Consider the following 8,404-nt stretch of genomic DNA (forward strand, 5'->3'; position numbering starts at 1 on the left):
TACAATTACATTCTCGTTCAGTTTCATCAACAATTCTACTCGTATGCACCCGTATTCGTACTCGTACAATACACAGCTTTTAGATGTATGTACTATTGGTATATACACTCCAATGATCAGCTCTTAGCAGCCCATGTGAGTCACCTAACACATGTGGGAACCATCATTTGGCAACTAGCATGAAATATCTCATAAGATTACAAAAATATGAGTAATCATTCATGACTTATTTACATGAAAACAAAATTACATATCCTTTATATCTAATCCATACACCAACGACCAAAAACACCTACAAACACTTTCATTCTTCAATTTTCTTCATCTAATTGAACTCTCTCAAGTTCTATCTTCAAGTTCTAAGTGTTCTTCATAAATTCCAAAAGTTCTAGTTTCATAAAATCAAGAATACTTTCAAGTTTGCTAGCTCACTTCCAATCTTGTAAGGTGATCATCCAACCTCAAGAAATCTTTGTTTCTTACAGTAGGTTATCATTCTAATACAAGGTAATAATCATATTCAAACTTTGGTTCAATTTCTATAACTATAACAATCTTATTTCAAGTGATGATCTTACTTGAACTTGTTTTCGTGTCATGATTTTGCTTCAAGAACTTTGAGCCATCCAAGGATCCATTGAAGCTAGATCCATTTTTCTCTTTTCCAGTAGGTTCATCCAAGGAACTTAAGGTAGTAATGATGTTCATAACATCATTCGATTCATACATATAAAGCTATCTTATTCGAAGGTTTAAACTTGTAATCACTAGAACATAGTTTAGTTAATTCTAAACTTGTTCGCAAACAAAAGTTAATCCTTCTAACTTGACTTTTAAAATCAACTAAACACATGTTCTATATCTATATGATATGCTAACTTAATGTTTTAAAACCTGGAAACACGAAAAACACCGTAAAACCGGATTTACGCCGTCGTAGTAACACCGCGGGCTGTTTTGGGTTAGTTAATTAAAAACTATGATAAACTTTGATTTAAAAGTTGTTATTCTGAGAAAATGATTTTTATTATGAACATGAAACTATATCCAAAAATTATGGTTAAACTCAAAGTGGAAGTATGTTTTCTAAAATGGTCATCTAGACGTCGTTCTTTCGACTGAAATGACTACCTTTACAAAAACGACTTGTAACTTATTTTTTCGACTATAAACCTATACTTTTTCTATTTAGATTCATAAAATAGAGTTCAATATGAAACCATAGCAATTTAATTCACTCAAAACGGATTTAAAATGAAGAAGTTATGGGTAAAACAAGATTGGATAATTTTTCTCATTTTAGTTACGTGAAAATTGGTAACAAATATATTCCAACCATAACTTAATCAACTTGTATTGTATATTATGTAATCTTGAGATACCATAGACACGTATACAATGTTTCGACCTATCATGTCGACACATCTATATATATTTCGGAACAACCATAGACACTCTATATGTGAATGTTGGAGTTAGCTATACAGGGTTGAGGTTGATTCCAAAATATGTATAGTTTGAGTTGTGATCAATACTGAGATACGTATACACTGGGTCGTGGATTGATTCAAGATAATATTTATCGATTTATTTCTGTACATCTAACTGTGGACAACTAGTTGTAGGTTACTAACGAGGACAGCTGACTTAATAAACTTAAAACATCAAAATATATTAAAAGTGTTGTAAATATATTTTGAACATACTTTGATATATATGTATATATTGTTATAGGTTCGTGAATCAACCAGTGGCCAAGTCTTACTTCCCGACGAAGTAAAAATCTGTGAAAGTGAGTTATAGTCCCACTTTTAAAATCTAATATTTTTTGGGATGAGAATACATGCAGGTTTTATAAATGATTTACAAAATAGACACAAGTACGTGAAACTACATTCTATGGTTGAAATATCGAAATCGAATATGCCCCTTTTTATTAAGTCTGGTAATCTAAGAATTAGGGAACAGACACCCTAATTGACGCGAATCCTAAAGATAGATCTATTGGGCCTAACAAACCCCATCCAAAGTACCGGATGCTTTAGTACTTCGAAATTTATATCATATCCGAAGGGTGTCCCGGAATGATGGGGATATTCTTATATATGCATCTTGTTATTGTCGGTTACCAGGTGTTCACCATATGAATGATTTTTATCTCTATGTATGGGATGTGTATTGAAATATGAAATCTTGTGGTCTATTGTTACGATTTGATATATATAGGTTAAACCTATAACTCACCAACATTTTTGTTGACGTTTTAAGCATGTTTATTCTCAGGTGATTATTAAGAGCTTCCGCTGTCGCATACTTAAATAAGGACAAGATTTGGAGTCCATGCTTGTATGATATTGTGTAAAAACTGCATTCAAGGAACTTATTTTGTTGTAACATATTTGTATTGTAAACCATTATGTAATGGTCGTGTGTAAACAGGATATTTTAGATTATCATTATTTGATAATCTACGTAAAGCTTTTTAAACCTTTATTGATGAAATAAAGGTTATGGTTTGTTTAAAAATGAATGCAGTCTTTGAAAAACGTCTCATATAGAGGTCAAAACCTCGCAACGAAATCAATTAATATGGAACGTTTTTAATCAATAAGAACGGGACATTTCATCAACAGTTTCTATCTTTGCCGGATCCACCTTAATACCTTCTTTGTTCACTATGTGACCGAGGAATTGAACTTCTTCCAACTAAAATGCACACTTTGAAAACTTAGCGTACAGTTTTTCTTTCCTTAATACTTCTAGAACTTTTCTCAAATGTTCTTCGTGCTCTTGATCATTCTTTGAGTAAATAAGTATGTCATCGATGAAAACAATGACAAACTTGTCAAGATATGGCCCACACACTCGGTTCATAAGGTCCATGAACACAGCTGGTGCGTTAGTCAATCCAAACGGCATAACCATAAACTCGTAATGACCATAACGCGTCCTAAAAGCAGTCTTTGGAATATCATCTTCTTTCACCCGCATTTGATGATACCCAGAACGTAAGTCAATCTTTGAATAAACAGACGAGCCTTGTAGTTGATCAAATAAGTCGTCGATTCTCGGTAGTGGGTAGCGGTTCTTGATGGTAAGTTTGTTCAACTCTCGGTAGTCGATACACAACCTGAATGTACCATCTTTCTTCTTGACAAACAAAACAGGAGCTCCCCACGGTGATGTGCTTGGTCGAATGAAACCACGCTCTAAAAGTTCTTGTAATTGGCTTTGCAGTTCTTTCATCTCACTGGGTGCGAGTCTGTAAAGAGCACGAGCTATTGGTGCAGCTCCTGGTACAAGATCTATTTGAAATTCAACGGATCGATTTGGGGGTAATTCCGGTAATTCTTTCGAAAATACATCGGGAAATTCTTTTGCAATGGGAACATTGTAACATCCCGCCTTTTTCCATTTACTTTTCCGTTTAACTATTTAAATTCCGTTATATGTTTATAACACATCTCGTTAATACGCGTTTGAATTATCTCGTTTAGGTAATTCCCGTACCCGTTTCCTAAGTTGAGGGACTAAAGTTGCCAAATGGAGAAAGAGATGACTAGGTCAACTAGTCAACTCTTTCCTCTCCATTCATTTTATCACCTCCCAAATAATACTTCACCCTTTTTCTCTCAAAACCCTCAAACCTTCAATCATCATCCAAATTCGTTCAAGAAGGATTCGATCAAAACAAATTGCATATTTGAACTCCTCGTGATCTCCTCTTCGTTTCCATACCGATTTCATCAATTTTGGGTAACTTTCTAAAATCACTAATTCTTGTGTTCTTGAGATTTTTAAGTTATAAGGTTGTTAATTAGTGTCTATGGCTCGAGTCTAGTTTGTTTATGTGATTTATATGCTCGATCTCGTTGTTTTAGTGTAACTAGCATGAACTTGAATTTTGGTGTGTTGATCTTGAAATTTGAGTGTTCATATGTTGTTTGATGCTAAGAGATCATGTTTTAATTGTGTTTCTAGTGTTACTAGCTTCATTATGATGTATAGTTTGATTAATGAAACCTCCTAAACTTGATTATGAAATTTGGTGAATTTAGATTAAGGTTTCATGAACTTAAAATGGACTTTTAATGATTTGAATGACATGGAATGTTAGTTGTAAGTGTTAGGTTGTGTTGTATGCTTAATTACCTTCAAAACGGCATATCATATGTATAAATTGGATTCCCGAAACTTAAATTAAAATTGATAAACTTGAAACTTGAAAATAAACCTCTATTGATCGCTTGACGGGATTTCGGTTATAGTATATGATGTTTTTGCTTGATGAAAAGTGCTTAGTTGCGTTCCTTGTCGAAAGAGCTTTCCGATGATATAAACTACATGTTCTAATTGTTCGCGGTTTGTAAAATGTGTTGGTTTGTGTTTTGGTTCGTGCAATTGAGAAATTCAGCAAACAGGGCCTGTAAGGCATTTGGGACGCCGTCCAGATACTTGGGACGCCGTCCCACCATTTGAACCTAGACGCCGTCTAGGATGGCAGGACGCCGTCCCACCCTTCATTGTGGGACGCCGTCTAGCTCTTTGGGACGCCGTCCCATTGTGCTAAAACTGACTGTTCGCCTTGGTCATTTGACATGAAAATGTTTGCTATGCTACGGACCTCCGATTAACATGAAACTTGGCCAACATGCTCATATATGATTATATAACTTAGAAAAATTGTCGGATATCCAACCCGACCCCGTTGACTTTTCTGTTGACTTTGACCCGACCAAGTTGACTTTTAATCAAACTTAACCAAATACTTGTGCAATCGTTCTAACATGTTTTTATACTTGTATCTTGCATGAAACATGACAACTTGACTCACATGCTACATTATTGAGTCGTAACGAGCCATAGGACTAATTGAACATCTTTGACCTATCGTGTTTACCGTTATTGATACGACCTATTGTTTAGGTCAAGACTAGCATTGTTCTTTGCACACATTTACTTGTCGAAGTACTTTACTACTCGTACACTCAAGGTGAGATCATAGTCCCACTTTTACTCTATTTGAACTTACATTTGGGATGAGAAAACATAAACATTTCTTTTACTAAGTGAACACAAGTACAGGAAAACAAACATTCTACATACGAGTTTAGAACAAAATCCTCAATTCGATTATCATTAGTTACACTTGCCGGGTGTAAGCGAGAACTTATGTTGTATGGATCCATATGGGTTTGACAAACCCTCATTCAAACGGTTCGCTACCGTTTACGAATGAAATATATTTTCGAGAAACAGTGTATGTTCTAGCACTAAGTGATGGGGTTCAATGGAAGGAAATGTTAAGCATTGATAATTGGGTGCTCGTGAAACAAACTTTTGGAATGTATTACTATTATTTCATTGATGCAAATCTTGTGGTTCACTTGTACTTACTTACTTAAACCTATGATTTCACCAACGTTTTCGTTGACAGATTTCTATGTTTTTCTCAGGTCCTTGAACGATACATGATACATGCTTCCGCTCATTATTTGATACTTGCATTGGATGTCGAGTATATGTGCATTTCATGGAGCGTCTTTTGACTTTACTTTAAACCATGTCGCCTAGATTTCATTCGTATTATAACGTTGTAACTTAACTATTGGTTGAACAATTCTTGTAAACTTTGGGAACAATCTTTATTATGAAATGAAGGCGACATATTTTGGTCAAACTTTGTCTTAAAGACTTATGACCACGTAACGGGACCTAAGTAGACGGCGCCGTCAAACATGGTTTGGTCGGGTCGCTACAGATGGTATCAGAGCGTTGGTTGTAGGGATTTAGAGTTCATTGGTGTCAACCCCGAGTCATAGGGTACATTAGTGAGTCTAGACTACAACCGGCATATAGACTTGAAGTAGGAATTACTTGACTACTTGTGCATTTATACTCGAACGCTTCTACTCATACCTACTCTTAGTTCATCTTAATCTCACGTTGTTTAATTTGATCGACGCGCCACCTTGACTATATGAAATGATGTCGAATGCACATATGAATCAGGGTAATATAATTTCCGGGATTATATTACGGTGACTCATATGAACGTTCCGACATTATGACATAAAGAATTTAAGGCGAGTCGAGGAAAAACTTCTCTTTATCTTTATTCTATATCACGGTTAGTATTATTGAGAATACTAATCAATGATATTCTTGTGTCTTGAAGGAACAATGGCTCCTCGTCGTGTACGCCGCAATGAAACTCCTGAACAAGCTCTCGAACGGATGATAGCAACCGCCGTAGATGCGGCCATGGCCGGTCACTCATCCAACAACAATAATAATAACAACCACAATAACAACAACAACAACAACAACAATGGAGCCGGAAACTCAAACGAGGGATGCTCCTATAAAGCTTTCATGGGATGCAAACCTCACACTTTTGATGGAACCGGGGGACCGGTCGTGCTCACCCGATGGTTTGAGCAAACGGAAGCCGTCTTTAGCATAAGCGGTTGTCGGGACCAAGACAAGGTCAAATACTCCACTCACACTTTCTCCGGAATTGCTCTAACATGGTGGAACACCTATGTTCAATCGGTGGGTACCGATGAAGCTCATGCCCTCTCTTGGGCCGATCTAAAGGAAAAGATGATTGTTGAATATTTTCCGCGCGAAGAAACCCGAAAACTTGAGGAAGAACTAAGAGCTTTGAAAGCGGTCGGAAACGATCTTAAAGCTTATAATCAACGCTTCGCCGAACTATCCTTGATGTGTCCTAATCTTGTTAACCCCGAATCTCAAAGGATTGAGCTCTACATGCTCGGTCTTCCAAAAAGCATCAAACAAGGGGTGATGTCATCCAAACCCACTACTCATCAAGCCGCTATGAACATGGCTCGCCAACTAATTGAAACGGTTGACGAAATCGTAGTTCCGGCACCTAAGGCCGAGGATAAATCGGGCGGCAACAAAAGAAAGTGGGAACCCTCCCAATCAAGCAACAACAACTTTGCCAAGAAATCCTTCACTTTCGACGGCAAGAAGGGTTATGCCGGGAACCTACCTCTTTGCAACAAATGCAACAAACATCACTTTGGTGAATGTGGCAAGTTAATTTGCCACCGGTGCCAAGGAGTTGGTCATAAGGCCAACGATTGTAAAAGTGCCACTCCCGTTGCTCGAAAGTGGCCCAATGCACCAAAGACGGGCACTTGTTACGAATGTGGTCAAACGGGTCATTATAGAAATGCATGCCCGAAAAGGAAAGATAACACCAATACGCGCGGCCGAGCTTTCAACATCAACACCGAGGAAGCCCGGGATGACACTGAACTAGTCACGGGTACGTTTCTTCTCAACAATTCTTATGTCTCTTGCTTATTCGATTCGGGTGCCGATAAATGCTTTGTATCCGAGACTTTGACTCATTCTTTTAGCACTCCACCTCTTCCATTAGATACCGCTTATACCATTGAAGTGGCTAACGGGAAACTATTAAGTGCCAACACATATTACCGAGGGTGTACGATAAACATTTTGGGTAAGGAATTTGAAATTGACTTGATACCCATGGAACTAGGAAGCTTTGATGTAATAATCGGTATGAATTGGTTAGCCAAAACGAAATCTCACATCCTTTGTGATCTTAACGCAATCCGAATTCCTATCGAGAATGGTGAACCTTTGATTGTTTATGGCGATAAGAGTTGCACCAGACTCAACCTCGTTTCGTGCCTTAAAGTTAGAAAACTGCTCCGTAAGGGTTGTTTTGCGATCCTTGCCCACGTTAAGAAAGTCGAGTCCGATGATAAGCATATCGATGATGTGCCAATTGTTAGTGACTATTCCGATGTATTTCCCGACGAATTGCCGGGTCTTCCGCCTCATCGACCGGTTGAATTCCAAATCGATCTTATTCCGGGGGCCGCACCCGTAGCACGTGCACCATATAGACTCGCCCCATCCGAAATGCAAGAATTGCAAAGTCAAATCCAAGAACTACTTGATCGTGGTTTTATCCAACCTAGCCATTCACCTTGGGGCGCTCCTATTTTGTTTGTTAAAAAGAAAGACGGATCCCTACGAATGTGCATTGATTATCGTGAACTAAATAAATTGACGGTTAAGAACCGATATCCTCTTCCTCGCATCGATGACCTCTTTGATCAACTACAAGGGTCTTGTGTATATTCGAAAATCGATCTCCGCTCGGGTTATCATCAATTGAGGGTTAAGGGGGAAGATGTCTCCAAAACCGCTTTCCGAACTCGTTATGGTAGTTATGAATTCCTTGTCATGCCATTTGGTCTCACTAACGCACCGGCGGTGTTCATGGATCTTATGAACCGCGTGTGCAAACCGTATCTTGACAAATTCGTTATCGTGTTCATCGATGATATTTTAGTCTATTCAAAAAGCGAAGAAGAACACGAGGAACACCTCCGAC

At 37.7% G+C, this 8,404-nt stretch overlaps 1 long non-coding RNA gene across 1 annotated transcript; it reads left to right on the forward strand.

The window, feature by feature from the left end:
- The first annotated feature begins 3,547 nt into the window (after positions 1–3,547).
- LOC139851804 (uncharacterized) lies at positions 3,548–5,656 on the forward strand. Its single transcript, XR_011760744.1, has 3 exons — positions 3,548–3,756; positions 4,927–4,993; positions 5,457–5,656. It is a non-coding gene; the product is annotated as an uncharacterized lncRNA (long non-coding RNA).
- Positions 5,657–8,404: the final 2,748 nt, after the last annotated feature.

Source organism: Rutidosis leptorrhynchoides, chromosome 6, assembly GCF_046630445.1.
Source record: "Rutidosis leptorrhynchoides isolate AG116_Rl617_1_P2 chromosome 6, CSIRO_AGI_Rlap_v1, whole genome shotgun sequence".
NCBI lineage: Eukaryota > Viridiplantae > Streptophyta > Magnoliopsida > Asterales > Asteraceae > Rutidosis > Rutidosis leptorrhynchoides.